The 16595-nt window shown below is 39.6% G+C and overlaps 1 protein-coding gene across 3 annotated transcripts in view; it reads right to left on the reverse strand.

Moving 5' to 3' along the window:
• The window catches only part of LOC126199301 (serine/threonine-protein kinase ULK3), a 106215-nt gene that overhangs the window by 11321 nt on the left and 78299 nt on the right, over window positions 1–16595 (reverse strand). The window lies entirely within an intron of this gene.

Raw genomic sequence — 16595 nt, forward strand, 5'->3', positions numbered from 1 at the left:
CATCGTGTGACAACAAACCGAAACAACCTCGGGCTCGCACAAGCTGGTCTGACGACATGATCGAGAAAGTGGAGAGAATTGTTTTGGGGGATCGCAGAATGACTGTTGAACAGATCGCTTCCAGAGTTGGCATTTCTGTGGGTTCTGTGCACACAATCCTGCATGACGACCTGAAAATGCGAAAAGTGTCATCCAGGTGGGTGCCACGAATGCTGAAGCAATGTTGACGCGCAACGACAGCATGAATGGGACTTTCTTTTCGTCGGTTGTGACAATGGATGAGACGTGGATGCCATTTTTCAATCCAGAAACAAAGCGCCAGTCAGCTCAATGGAAGCACACAGATTCACCGCCACCAAAAAAATTTCGGGTAACCGCCAGTGCTGAAAAAATGATGGTGTCCATGTTCTGGGACAGCGAGGGCGTAATCCTTACCCATTGCGTTCCAAAGGGCACTACGGTAACAGGTGCATCCTACGAAAATGTTTTGAAGAACAAATTCCTTCCTGCACTGCAACAAAAACGTCCGGGAAGGGCTGCGCGTTTGCTGTTTCACCAAGACAACGCACCTGCACATCGAGCTAACGTTACGCAACAGTTTCTTCGTGATAACAACTTTGAAGTGATTCTTCATGCTCCCTACTCACCTGACCTGGCTCCTAGTGACTTTTGGCTTTTTCCAACAATGAAAGACACTCTCTGTGGCCACACATTCACCAGCCGTGCTGCTATTGCCTCAGCGATTTTCCAGTGGTCAAAACAGACTCCTAAAGAAGCCTTCGCCGCTGCCATGGAATCATGGCGTCAGCGTTGTGAAAAATGTGTGCGTCTGCAGGGCGATTACGTCGAGAAGTAACGCCAGCTTCATCGATTTCGGGTGAGTAGTTAATTAGAAAAAAAAATCGGAGGCCTTAGAACTTGAATGCACCTCGTATGATGATAACAAAATTGTACTTCACTTACTTGCTGAAATTTCTACGAAAAATACAATAAAAATGTCATTGTCACTGTCCAAAGTTAAAATACAAAGCACCACCACATTGTGTCATGGATGACGACGAGTGCTTTGTGCGGCGCTCAACTGTGCACTTATCAGCACCCCTACAAATTCCCAAGCTTTGCTCAGTCCAACCTCGCCACTTTCATGAATGATGATGAGGGCAACACAAACACCCAGTCATCTCGAGGCAGGTGAAAATCCCTGACCCCACTGGGAATCGAACCTGAGACCCCATGCTTGGGAAGCGAGAAAGCGACCGTGAGATCATGAGCTGCAGTTGTGTCGTGGAGTGTGGATCAGTAACATCCTTACAGTTTCCAGGAATGGAGACATAAAACTCAGTAGATCCTTTGTTGCTTTTCAAGAGGAGTAGGCTGCCTCTACTGGCACTATGTTCCACATCGTATCTTCCTTTCAGTTCGTACTAGTCCATTACAACAGTATACTGCATAAGCACTCTTCACAACCATTGACACAATACAGATGCACACTTAACACTAAATGATAGAACTGAGAAAGGTACCAGGAAAACACTTCATCTAGAACTGCAATGCGAGATATTTGCATTGTCTCCACACCTTACTGGTGACAACAAGACTGGAGGTAACTTTTATTTGTGAACTGTGATTACGTTCCAACTTGAGAGTCGTGGTGAATGTCTCAAACTTACTTTATAATTAACAAAATACATTCTTTGTTAATGTGAAATCTACTTTTATCTTTCAGAATAAATTTTCACTCTGCAGCAGTGTGTGCAGTGACTGGAAACTTCCTGGCAGATTAAAACTGTGTGCCACACAGTGTGTCTTTCACGAACACATGCTCTGCTGTCAGCTATCCAGGAACGACCCACTCTCACAGTTTTACTTCTGCCATTACATCTTTCTGCCTTCCTTGTATCTTCCAAGGCTCTTCTTTTCTCAGCTCTTTTAGCAGGCTCCATTCCATAAAGTATCTACAATACAAGGCTGCAAGAGCTAACAACTTCACATAATTCTTGCATTTTTCAGTCTTAAACTGTTTCCTCCTCTCTCACATTCTTCCAATTTTCACTATTTTTGCCAGAGTGGTAACAGGTAAACAGTCAGTGCAGTTCCTGACTAAAGCTCATGTGACCGCAAAATTCCCACACAAAATTTACCCCTTGAAGACAGTATGTATTTTGCACAATTAATAATTACTTGCCCCCCCCCCCTTTGTTTTATATGTTAAGAATTCTTCAAAAATGGCATTTATTTGTCAGTTAAGCCTTTTTGCATAAGTAAATGAAAATTACAATCTTCCTTCTTCATAAATCTCAAGGCTTGTTTTCAGATGAAAGAGGACCATCTGTTTCTGAAAACATTTTCAAACTCAAGTCAATGCTAGTCCTGTACCCAACCAGTAAGCATTGGTGACGAAACACAAATCACAAAAATAATGGTGGGGATGGTTACCAATGCCTTCACACAGAGCGTTCCGAAATGGCAAGTGAAAATGGCAAGTGAGTATCCACACTATGTGGACACGGGAGTAGCGAGAGGAGGGCCACGGTGAATGTTCAAACTCCCTCGGCCGAAATACTGACAAAACTAAAAATGTGTGTGTGGGAGGGGGGAGAGACATGATCTTCAAATCAATTGCAGTGTAAACATTATTTCGAAATTACCGCATTTTTAAACTGCGGTTGTTGCCAGTGTGGGTGATGAGCTAGCATTGGCCACAATGTTGGTACCATTGTGTGCACAGAGCCTCAAAGGAACTTTGTTTGTCTGGAGTCCTGGAAAGTCCAGGTATCACTATCCCTCCATGAGGATGCCCTAATTGCTACACTTGCCGAGGGCTAGTGTGCGCATATGATATCTATTCTAGGCAGTATAATTATAGTAGGAAAGTCCTGCTGGAATGTAAATACTTTAGAAGCAAGTATTTATATGATAATCTGTGTTTAATTGTATAAATTTAAATAATATGTGCAATATTTCAGAAGTGACCAATCTGACACAAAATTATACAAGAGAAAAGTTGTATCAAAGCAGATTTTCAAAAAGTCTTGGCAAATATTGCCATGTATCAATTCAATAAAAATCATATCCATCAACTGCAAAAATTAAGGGCTGAAGTAACTTTCACATGATAAGTCCCCGCCAAGTAACCCAGCTTGATGAGGAACCATACCTAAAAAGAATTGCTGTAGTATAGTACGTAAGGTAACTGAAAGAAATATGCTATGAGATGAACAGATATGACTTTTTATGCAAAGAGAATAACTACTTTGAAGTCACTGTGATTCCCTGGATGTAAAAAAGGGTGGGATGTGGTTCCTAATAGGGTGTGTGACATCACGGACAACAGTGCATCCTCTGCATGTACTCCCATGCTGGCGACAAGGTGGTAGAGGAGTTCTTGTGGTAGGATGTTCCATTCCTTCACCAGCATGGTTGACTACTGCTGACTGGTTGTTGGTGCATGTGGACCTTCTGCAATATGTCTCTCCAATGCATTTTGCGAGTGGTTGAAGGGGATTAAGTGAGGAATGGACAAGTCAGTCCATTTGTCTCATTCCAAAAGCTCCTCCGCTCATTCTATTTGGAGTAATCATGCATTATCATCCATAAAAAGGAAGTCAGTGCCAAATGCACCCCTGAAATGACACTCATGGAGAAGGAATACAGTGTTGCAATAACTCTGACCCAGTGACCGTATCGTGCAAAGATTTGGAGGTCAGAAAACCCACACAACATTATGCATCTCTCCACCATAACACCTGAACCATCAAAACTATCATGTTCAGCAATGCCGAATGTACCCTCATAAGGCGAGAGGTGAGAACATGTAATAAACTCAGGAACATTATTGAACACGATCAGTTTGGTGGTCCAGGTGTTATGTTGTGGGGTGGCATAATGTTGCAGGGGCTTTCTGATCTCCAAATCTTTGAATGCTTTACAATTTGTTGAACATGAACTATATCAAATAATTGTCTTGAGAGATGCCTACTGCTTTTTCCATACTGAATACTTCTAAATTGCCTGATATCATTGTAGGGTTAATTCAAAAAGTGATAGCAGACATACAAGATCTCTTCATCCATATTTTTTGTATATCATTTTCTCAAGAGCTAGTTGTGTATTAGAAACAAAGGAATTCGGTCTTACAGCTGAAATAACAGAATGTGAAAGGCCATTGACTGTCATCTTTAGCTTTGGACAAATGATAATTCTATGAAGTAATTTCAGTGACTCCGGATGTCACTTTCAACTTAAACTCGTGATCTAATGTCCTTCAGGATTATGGCATCAGTTTCAACCATTCAGATGAGTTCCTGTTGTTGGCCTCACATAACTGATAAGACGGAATGGCCTGTGTTTTGAAAGCTTATAATGGTTTTGTCGTATTGGCTCATTTTTTCAACAAATAACAAATCTTCTTAGAACTTTCAGAACAACCATGTTTGTATCATTTCGACCTATGCAAATTATCCACTATAATTCTTCAGAATGTATTATTGAGTGTGAAATGTCATTCATAAAATGAAATTTAAGTAGACAGACAATTCATCACCTTTTGGTCATCCAACGCTACTGCGAATTGCAATATCATACCTGTGAATTTTTTTTGCAAAGTTACCATAGTGTCTGCCTTCAACAACAAGATCTTCAATGTGTCCTACTCAAAATTTTTCCTCATCATTTTCATTATCGATTCTGAATATGTCTTTGTAATGTCACGAAGAACTTTTCTTTAAAAAAAAAAAAAATCAGTTTCTGCACTTCATTTTTCATGTAATCCTGTGATCTGTCTTCCCCACAGGCTGTTTTAAAGTAAATTTTGAACTGTACTCATTTTCTAACAGCATTTCCTGCAATTTTTGTGAACAAAAGTAGTTTCTCATCTTAAACCTCTCATAAGTGTTTATATGCCTTTTTTCTTCACTGTGTCAGATCTAACATATCTGTAACACTTTCAGTGATACCTCTTCCACTGCCAGATTTGGCAGTGTCAATAAAAAATCCAGTAAATAAATGAAATGATTGAATATTGGAAAAAAAACGTTCAATGGAAAGTAAAATATTGACCTTTCCATAAAACTGATAAATGGCAATATTTACTAACCACACAGGGTTTTTTAAAAGTTTCTTTGACTCTTTCTTTAGCTTTTTGAAAACACATTTTAAATGTTATTGTGATCATTTCATAGCTTCTGTTACTGCTAATAACTAGACACCAGTGCCTACGAGCTTTAATTTGTACAATAAAGCACTGAAGGTGATCATTATGTGATTGAAATCAATTTTGCTGTTAATAAATCATCGAAATTACAGCCAATGCTGACCTTCCTTCTAATTTTACTTATCATATGGTGGTCGTGCACACAGCACTCTATGGAGTCGCCAATCATATCTGAAGAGAGAGAAATCTGCACTTCATAAACTCGTGATCTAATGTACTTCAGGATTATGGCATCAGTTTCAACCATTCAGATGAGTTCCTGTTGTTGGCCTCTGTGTCTGGCCTCACTCTATGGAATCGCCAGTCAATAACATTTTAATGCTCTACAACTTTTCTCTCATAAATTTTTTCATAAAATTAACCAATTCTCAGATAGTGCATGTTTTATGGAGATGAAACTCTGTTATTGGCAGGTGAAAAACTAGCATTTTCTGATGTAGCATTGAAGGCAAGGAAATAACAATGTTTCATGTAAGCACATTATAGACATATTCACATTCAAATGTGGTGCTTATTTGTAGTAATGAGTATAAAGTTAAATTAATTCTGTCCAAACACAATTATTCAGTAGATCACTAAGGCTGGAGAGACTTGTCAGAATACAAATGACATAACGACTTCAGACTTCTACCAGCAAGTACTTTTAATGAAAAAGAGGAGTCACTGCCAAGAAAAGTTGATAAACTTCATACAGTAGCCCAGTTATTGCCAACTTTAGTTATCTAAAATAATTAAAACATGCTTTATTTCATTTCATATTCATTTTTATTAATAAGTACTACAATGATGAACGTAAGCATTCCTATTCTGCACTTTCACAAAACCTTATAATTTTTTTTATTTGTTTTCTGCCCCCTCCGGAGATCCGAATGGGGGATTATTTTACCACCGGATACTGAATGAACATGACAGGAAGCCATTTTTGTGAATAAAATGGAGACTGCATTATGCAGGGAAGAATCTGCCTTCCGCAGTTCTGGAGGCCGCCCGCTCCGGGTCAGATGCTGCCCTCGAAACCTAATAGCACCAGGGTCGGAAAAGAACAAGAGTTGGTCGAGGGTGGCCAGTTACAGTCACATGAATATGTATTGTACTACTCAGGAGCAGAAGAAAAGGAATGAATGGAGTAGGAATGATTATGACAAAGGAATTGGCTAAATCTGTGGAACATGTGGACTACGCAAATGACCGGGTTATTGGTGTAAGGCTGAAAGGAGCACAAAAAGATTTACTGATTGTCCAAGCATATATGCCAACTTCAGAACATGATCACCAAATTGTTGAGGAAATGTACAATGTAATAGAGAGAATAATGGACAAAAATAACAAATACTGCAAAATAGTAATGGGACACTGGAACGCCATTGTGGGAAAAAGGAAAGAGGGAAACATAGTAGACAGTCATGGTTTTGGAAAGAAATGATAGATGTGAATGATTGATTTCTGCAGGGAAAGGCAGCTTATAGTGGCAAACACCTGGTTCAAGAACCACAAGAGGCGGCTCTACACTTGGAAATCACCATGGGATAAATACAGAAACCAAACTGAATTTATACTGGTAGAAGAAAGATACAGGAATGGAATCAAGAAGGTACACACATTACCAGGTGCAGATATTAAAAGCGAACAAAACTTACATAAGATCCAACAAATTACAGAAATGCTGTCACTTGAGTTTCTAAACACATTACAAGACAAAAACTACCTGATAATGTCAACAAGTACTGGAATATGCTGAAAGAAGGAATCATTAAAGCAGGACAGCAAAATATAGGATATGTAAAAGGGAAAAGGGCAAAAGACCTTGGGTCACACAAGAAATGATTTCCAAGATGTAGGAGAGAAGAAAATTTGAAAACAAGAACACTGAAGATGCAAGAAAGATGTACCCAAGATTAAATAATGAACTGCATGAAGAGAAACAGAGCAGGCTGGGCAAAAATGGCTAAAAGAGGAATGTGATGCAATAGAAGAACTGGACAGGAAGGGAAGATATGACTTACTATACAAAATTATCCAGAAGTCAAAAAGTTTGTATCTGTGCTGCAAAATTAATAAATCTAGTAATAAAATCAAAACTGTGTGGGAAGTGATAAAGAGTGAGGCTTGTGCAAATTGCCCCAGTAGGTCCCAAAACACTGTTCTCAATAATGAAGATAGGCAGGCACGAAATCAAAATACTGTGGCAAAAATTTTCAATGAGCATTTTCTAAGTGTTGCTGAGAAAGCGGGACACAATGGCTCCTTAGAAGAAGCATTAAAAATACTGAAAGGTCATTTCCCAAACTCCATAGAGCAGATAGGTATAGTCCCTATAACAGTACAGGAAGTAAGAAAAACATTATTTCTTTAAAAGCAAAAATTTCAACTGGTGTTGATGACATCTCTAGCAAATTGCTATAAGCCTGCTGCAATGAGTTCAGTCATAGCTCATATATTCAATGCCTCTCTCAAACAAGGTATCTTCCCTGAAAGTATGAAATATGCTATTGTAAAGCCCCTCTACAAAAGAGGCAATGCCTCAGATGTTACAAACTGTCAGCCTATATCTCTTTTGACTACATTTTCTAAAGTTCTCGAAAAGCTAATATATGGCAGAATAGTCGGTCACCTAGAAAAACATGCAATAATTAGTATAAACCAGTTTGGATTCAGAGAAGGTATCTCCACAACCGAAGCAATATTTTCGTTTACGAATAACATTTTGGAATACCTCAACAAAAAGACTGCCTGTGGGCATATTTTGCGATCTGTCTAAAGCCTTCGACTGTGTTAGTCATTGAATACTGATAAAGAAAGCATGCCATTATGACTCCGAGGACAAATGAGCAACTGGCTCAAATCCTACCTACAGGGCAGACTACAGAAAACAGTGCTAGATGGTAACAATAGTCACATAGGAGGGGTAGAGACCGACTGGGGAACAGTAAAATATGGAGTTCCACAAGGTTCTGTCCTTGGTCCCCCTGCTATTCCTCATATATATCAATGACCTTCCATTGTCCTCAAGCAAAGCAAGCAATTTTACGGTGTTTGCTGATGACACAGGTATTGCGATAGACAGTAAGATACCCTCTGATCTAGAATTAAATGCCAACCATTTACTTGAGGATGTTCTGAACTGGTTCACAGTAAATTCTCTATCAATAAACCTCAGCAAAACTAATTCTATTCATTTCCATCCTGGTCACAAAAGTCCACAGGAAATAAACATTATACATGAGAGCCAGCTGACAGAGAGAGCAGATTGTTTGAAATTCTTGGGCATATACGAGGTGTGGCTAGAAAAAAACCGGACTAGTACTGGTGAAACAATAAAACGAATGCAATAAGGCTGAAAGTCGCGTGGCCTGTCACGTGACTCTCGCTCCGCCTACTGCTCGAGTTTCATCTGCCTCCTGCACTCAGTCTGCCCGTGGCGTCTGTTTTAAGTAGTTGACGTTTTGTCTGTGCGTCGGAAAATGTTGAGTGTACAGAAAGAACAGCGTGTTGACATCAAATTTTGTTTCAAACTAGGAAAATCTGCAAGTGAAACGTTTGTAATCTTACAACAAGTGTACGGCGATGATTGTTTATCGCGAACACAAGTGTTTGAGTGGTTTAAACGATTTAAAGATGGCCGCGAAGACACCAGTGATGACACTCGCACTGGCAGACCATTGTCAGCAAAAACTGATGCAAACATTGAAAAAAATCGGTAAACTTGTTCGACAAGATCGCCGTTTAACAATCAGAGCAGTGTCTGAGTTAACAGGAGTTGACAAGGAAAGTGTTAGGCAGATTCTTCATGAAAGTTTCAACATGAACAAAGTGTGTTCAAAAATGGTTCCAAAGTGTCTCACAATTGAACAGAAGGAACCCCAAAGAATGATTTGTTCTGACATCCTGGTAAACATTGAAAGTGATCCCACCTTTTTACAAAATGTTATTACTTGCGATGAATCGTGGTTTTTTTTATTACGATCCCGAAACTAAACGCCAATCGATGCATTGGAAAACTCCTGGTTCTCCACGACAAAAAAAAGCACGAATGTCAAAATCGAAATTCAAGGCAATGATGATTGTTTTTTTTTTTGACTTCAAAGGGATTGTGCACATTGATTGGGTACCAGAGGGACAAACAGTGAATCAGCATTACTACATTAGCGTCCTGGCTACCCTATGTGAGCGAATACGGAGAAAACGGAATGATTTGTGGAGAAAAAAGTCATGGATCCTTCACCAAGACAATGCCCCAGCTCACAGTGCGCTGTCAGTGAAGACGTTTTTGGCAAAACACAACATTCCCATCTTAGATCATCCACCCTACTCGCCTGATTTGGCCCCCTGTGACTTTTTTCTTTTCCCTAAAGTCAAGTCAGCTTTGAAAGGAACTAGATTTGAGACTGTTGAAGCAGTAAAAGAAAAAGCGACGGAAGTAATGTATGGACTTACCGAAAATGATCTGCAGCATTGCTATGAACAGTGGAAAATTCGTATGGAGCGGTGTAGAGACCGAGGAGGAGAGTACATTGAAGGAGATAACATGAAATTGTAAATAATTGTAAATAAATGTTTTTTCCAGCATCAGTCCGGTTTTTTTCTAGCCGCACCTCGTATATAGATAGCAGGCTTAACTGGGAACAGTACATCAACCAAGCCCTGAAAAGGCTCAGCTCAGAGCAACAGTTGCCATTCAGATAATAGCCAAAATTGGATACATCAGTGAGTGCAGGCTTTCTCGGTGAATTTCATATATGAAGTCTTCACAGGTTGTCAGCCGAGTAGCATCGTCATCTCGTAGCAACGTTTCGATGGAATACGTCTCCATCATCTTCAGGCAAAGTGTCAGGATATTGTCCGTCGCAGGCTGATATCTCTGCTGGACTGCTCTCCACTTCCCGCCGCTGGCCAATCACATGCCTGCGGAATCGCCATTTGCACGTGGAGCAGCCGGTGGTGGGGCGGATACATGTGCAGGGTTCGTTTCCCAGTGTCCATCTCTGTTTGCTCCTTCCATGTCCCTTGGTGGAATGGAATGTTCTTCTCTGATTTTCCTGATTGCAGGCTCCCAGGCTGTGCTGAGATGGTAGCCACTGTCGCGGTTGATTAAGTTGTCGTGTAAGCTTTGTACTTCGTATTTTCTTTGTGTCCTTGAAATCAAAGGTGTGCTTCTTGTCAATACTATGTTCCGCCACAGCAAATTTGTTGGTCTGACCCAAGCGTACATGCCTGATGTGTTCATTGCGGCACTGTGAGATGCAACGCTGCGTCTGTCCTACATATTGCATCCCACATTTGCATCCGATCGCCGACATATGGTATTGCTAAGCATTTATCACAGATGCTAATACATGTGGTGGGTTATGGCCCACACCATGTTAAAAACTCGGCTGAGTTTGTGAAGGTACTACAGGGCATGCGGCTGGAAAATGAAGACCTACTAGTCAGCTTCAATGTGACATCCTTATTCACACGAGTACCAATAGAAGACTCCCTGGCTTTACTCGAAGAGCACTTTGAGGAGGATATCATCAAGCTTCTTCCCCATGTGCTAACCACCATCTATTTCAAATGTGGTGGGAAGTTCTGCAAACAGATAGATGGTGTAGCTATGGGCTCTCCTCTAGCACCAAGCACAGCCGATCTATACATGGAGCACTTCGAAAAGCTAGCACTGGACACTACTAAACACAAGCCAAAAGGAGTAAGACAAGGATGCTGTCTATCACATACCCTTTTCAACCTCTACTTGGAAAATATGATTGACCAATGCTCATTAGATGACAAAGGAGTAGGAATTGGAGGAGGAAGAGTAGGGTGTTTGAGGTTTGCTGATGACATGGTCCTTCTAGCCACATGGGAAAAAGAATTGCAAGATTTAGTGGATACTATTGAAGATATTGGAAAAAATTATGGAATGAAAATTAACACAAAGAAAACAAAAGAATTGGCACTAGGAGGAAATAAAGAGATAAAAATTATGCTGAACGGAGAAATATTAGAATAGGTGCAAAATTTTAAGTATCTTGGTAGCAGGATAGACACTGACTGGAAGTGCAGCACAGAAATTAAAACAAGGATAGCAATGGCAAAAGAGGCATTTTTATAATAAAAGGAAAATTTTCTGCAGCAGTCTGGAAAGAGAACCAAGGAAAAGACTCATAAAATGTTTTGTATGGAGTGTTCTGAATGGTACTGACACATGGACTTTGAGAAAGAACAACAGAGAAAGGCTGGAGGCTTTTGAGATGTGGACATGGCGGAGGATGGAAAGAATAAGTTGGATGGACAGAGTAAAAAATGGAGAGGTACTGAGAAGAGTGGGGGAGAAAAGACAGTTACCAGATGTAATAAAAAGAAGAAAAAGAAATTGGATTGGGCATACATTAAGAAAGAGTGACGGACTGATAAAAACAGTTTTAGAAGGTTATGTAGAAGGGAAACGCAAGCGAAGAAGGAAGAGATTTCAGTTACTGGATGACGTGATGGACGGTACACCACACAGCATCACGGTACAACATACAACAGCCTTAAGAAGGAAGCAATGGTTCGCAGAAAATGGAGAGGCAAGGCAAAGGACCTGCTAATATAGCAGAAAACTGATGATGATGAGGGTAGCGTAGTGCCTAATGCATTAGACTCACACGCGGGAGAGCTGGGTTCAGAGACAGAGATCCAGATTTGAGTTCTGCATAGTTTCCTAGTTTACTCTAGGCAAATGTCAGGATGGTTCCTTGAAAAGCCATACCACTTCGTTCCTCTCCAACAATAATAAAAATAAAATTAAAAAAACAGAGCAAAGACCTGTCTCTAATGATCTTAGATCTCAACAAGACATAAAACACTGAATTTAACTTCCTGACTTCTACCCTAGCAGATGATTGATGGGCCTACAAAGTGGGAACCATGAATGGGGGGGGCATCAGCTTTGAGCAAGATGGAAATTCTTTTCCATGTATTTCTCCTCTCTTTGTGACGATCATTGTGCTGCTTCCTCCACTCACTAACTCATTTTCATGCGGTCCAGACTTAAAAAGCACAAAATTGAGGAAAATTCTAAAACCCCCAAAATATGAGCAAAACAGATGTAATTGGCATGTATAATTAAAAATTGCAATCCTCTCCAGTACTTTGTATAAAATCTGTCTAAGTGAAGGAAGTTAAATGTACAATACAATGTTTATACAACAATTTGTGGTGCTGAATTTCAACAGTAATTAAAAAATCACAGCTGTGTAACAGCAAGTAAAACCTTATCAAAGAATTGAAATTAGTTTCTGGGTACAAGATGATCAAGCTGCTTTCTGACTTGCCATGACTACAAATTATACATTCAAAACATGCATTTTTGAGAGATCATCCTTTATGCTCACCAAGAAAAAAGCAAAAACTGATGAACATGTTGAATTAAACCAAAAACATCACAACAGCTAGAATTAAACCAAAAACATCACAGCAGCTAAGTGGTTAAACCATAAGCATAAATGCAACATCTAGTTAATGACATACTTTGTCACCATTGCCGTTATTGTTTAATGCTTTTCTTATGAGCCATACTTCATATGCTCACCACCGTTAAACTGTTATTTTAGGCTTGACGAGAGAAACAAAGACGTGAAAAAGTGAGTTTACTTTCCCAATTGATGTTACAAGCTTACTAGAAGCCGGCTCAGCAAATTTCTGTACACTATGTAAAACGTAAATTTGAAAGAAAGCTCAGGTGCTACAGTTTCTCTTCATGCCCTCTATCATTGCTGCCAGTCTTTACGATCCACAATGTGTGATGTGTGTGGTGCAAAGTGTGTGTATATATAAGTAGTGTAAAACACTTGTTCTATTTTCGTGCGGCATCTCTGTCATAGCACATCATCTGGATGAAAAATATATTTTCAGCACTTCACAAAATGCTTTCACCCGTACCTGCACTCCCATCGCTGAAGGGGCTCTACCCCTCTCCACACATCCAATAGATGAGCTCATTTTATGTGTGTTAGTATGGTGTGGTGGCTGTGTTGGCTATTGGGTGACTTAACAAGTCGCTAGCCGATAAGAGTTCACTAGCTGTAAATGGGCGACATTTCCTCACTTATGACCGAGCATATTCTTCAAGACTCGGGGTTTGAATTTGAAAGGTTGATGATTGATATTGTTGCTGAATGCAATACATCGGAAATACATGCAAAAAGATGAAACTGTGTTATAAGTGGTCCAAGCGAAGATGGTGGCTGGGCCCCTTCGTCACATATTGGCTCAGTCTGGAACACTTCGCTTTGACTGTCCTGTTTTTCCATTACCACTGCAACCTAGCAGTAGTTGTATCATAGCTTGCGGTGAATCTAAATGTTGCAAGTTGTGTTGGCAACACTGATTGTGGATTACATAAGCATTTCCTCTCTCATGTTCCCTCTCACAACAGCCTAAAACATTCCCTTAATTCCACCACCACCTGTAGTGCAAACCATCTGTCTTTTGAGCCACTCACAACTTGTTCAGTCACATCAAATGTCAATATGAAGAAAACGGGATGAAGTCAAGCAAGATGTTGAGTAAGAACTTAGAATCAAGGTAAACTTTACTAGTAAGAAATTTAAAATCAGGGAACGGGTTTTTTACTGAGACTATGAATTTATTATGTAGAATTGCGAGAAACATCAAATCTGAGAATGTAAAAGGTTCCATTGTATACTACTTGTTGGAAAAAATGTGTATGTGCAAATGTTCACTGCTATCTGCATTTTCTCCCATACTAAAACATATCTCCAGGGAGGTACAATCTACAAAAGAATTTTACCAATTGATTTCTGCTTGATGATGAATGTTATAATTTATTAGCTAAATGATCCACAAGAACTTAAGTTTTTCATAATCAAAGTCCAAGGTGGAATATCAACAATTATGAAAAGAATAGATTGTTACATACTGTAAAGATGACACACTGAGTTGCAGGCAGGCACAACGAAAAGACTGTTACTCACTAAGCTTTCAGCCAAAGCCTTCTTCAGAAAAGAAAGGGTATTAAGATATTTATGTGTTGAACCCCCTGGCTATGCCTATGCATGTGGATAACTGTGATTTCTACATGTGCATTGCTGTATTGTATTGTAATGAGGAGTATGGAAAGAAAGAAAGTGAACAGGTAAAACTTAATGCCAGCTCATAGCATACTCGAAATAGTGTGAAGGGTATCACTTCCCCCCACCCCCACCCCTCCTTCACCACCAATGACAGGGTACATAACTTTAATCCATGACACCCTGTGGAGGAGTTGGGTTTTAACTCAGGACACTGAAAGGAAGGAAAATTAAGATGTAACCTCAGTGACAAAAGAACATTGAAGTGAGATGTAGTGATGAGAAACTTTACAACATTACCTCTCCTCCCTATGCCGACCAAGCATCAATAATGAAAATTTCTTCCACGATCACAATTTTCAGTGTCAGGCTCCCAAGCAATATCATCTGGTAACAATGGCAACATCAGCTATAGAGGTGGATTTATGTAAAAAGAGATATGGATGTGAACTGCTTTAACTGTATGTTTAATATATGTAATAACAGGAATGTATCGAATGAAAAGGTGATATCCTTCTGGTAAATGAAACACCATTATCACAGTAAGAAAAAGGTGTTTTGTTTATAAGAAATATCAATATAATTGCTGCAGAAAATAGCTACCCCACAAAGTTTGTTTTAAATTAGTTGGCCAGAAATGTGCACTGCCCATAGTTATTATTCTGGAGTGTCATCTCTTCCTTTTCTTTGGGGAATGAATGAGGAGGAGGGGGGGGGGGTGGACAATGGTCATGTTATAAGTCTTCTCTGAATGTTCCATAAAATTCTGCCTCCTTTATTTGGTCTGCTATAAAACTTATTAAAATGTTGTTTCTCTCTCTTCTGAATGCCTCTGCAGTTACGTTCCCCCCCCCCCCCCCCCCCCCTACATATACCGGTACACTCTCTCTCTCTCCTCTTTCTTTTTATGGTGGTTGTTGTTTGAATACCTCCAGTGTTCCACGCTTTTAGCTACTTTTCGTGATGAGTGACTTATGACTTAATGAATTTTTTTTAGCACATATATTTTTTCTTACATGCATAATTGCCATGTAAATATGTTGTTCCCCCCTATTTTTGACTTGATGAAAATTTTGCTGACCATTTATTCTGAGTTCTGATACAATTTTGCTAGCCATCATTGCAGACTCGTCTGCATAAAATACATGTGTCATTAAGTCCTGATGGACTCTCAATTTTGTGCCCTTGAGAGGTTTTTGAATTGAATAAATAATTTTTATGTTGAAGTGTTAAAAAAGGCTAACTAATCTTCCCTCATATCTAACTACTATTTCATATGCTGAAGTATTATATTAGCATCATTTTACATTTCTTTTCTTACTCTTTCTAGCACTGAGGTCTCCAACAGAAATTTGAACATTTCTTTGCAGGCTTATGAATATTTAGTTTGAGGTATCTTGTAGAAACTTTCTGCTCTCTTATTGCTCCTGTTGTTACTTCATTGGTATAAGAGGACTGAAGTGTTTTATGAGCATGTGGTTTCTTATATTGTCATATAATATGGAGAAACCACATACTCAAAAAAGTTATATACAATACATAACATACTTAAAGAAATATTTGTCTTCTGTAATACAGATACAGTCAGTGACAGGCAAATTCTCAAAACTAGTCTGATAAAATGAACTACCATCACACACACACACACACACACACCTTCACTCTCCCCCTCCCCCCCCCCCCCCAAAAACAGTTATTATCACTGAAGATGTCACATAAGGCCAAAAGGCCAATCGCTGACATGACAGAGAAAATGGGGAATCGTGCATTCCAAACTTAAGTTATAATCTTCTTGCTCACAATATACAGGGATGTCAGGGAATGGCCTGATAAAACCTGTTACATTGAGGATTATTATGTTTACTGTATTGGGAATTACACAACTGGCAAGAACAAGTCACAGAGAGCTTGACACAAGTGACATTGGTAGCACTGACTGGGTGTAGGCAAAACTTGATCTCTTGCCACACATCTGCATGCATCACCAGTGTGACAAATCCTACTGCTGCTGTTATCCAGCAATGCAGCTTTGCAACATTATTCATTTGTTCTTTCACAAACACTTTTAGAAGTAAGACCAATGAGCTCAGGTCCAGCAAATGTGTTGGCCATAGCGTTCACTTACTTCCCCTAATCCCTTGATACACTCACTTCCCCTAATCCCTTGATCCATAAATTTCTCTCAAAGTAAGGAGTGTACAGTGTTGACTAATGGGTGTGGGCACAATTTTGTTAAAAAATTGTGTCTAGTGGTAACAGTGGACTGTAGTAATTCTTCAGTGTATTCAGGTAAGTGGCAATGGTCACTGTGGGTTCACGAATGAAGAATG

This window comes from Schistocerca nitens, chromosome 8 (assembly GCF_023898315.1).
Source record: "Schistocerca nitens isolate TAMUIC-IGC-003100 chromosome 8, iqSchNite1.1, whole genome shotgun sequence".
In the NCBI taxonomy this organism is placed as follows: Eukaryota; Metazoa; Arthropoda; class Insecta; order Orthoptera; family Acrididae; genus Schistocerca; species Schistocerca nitens.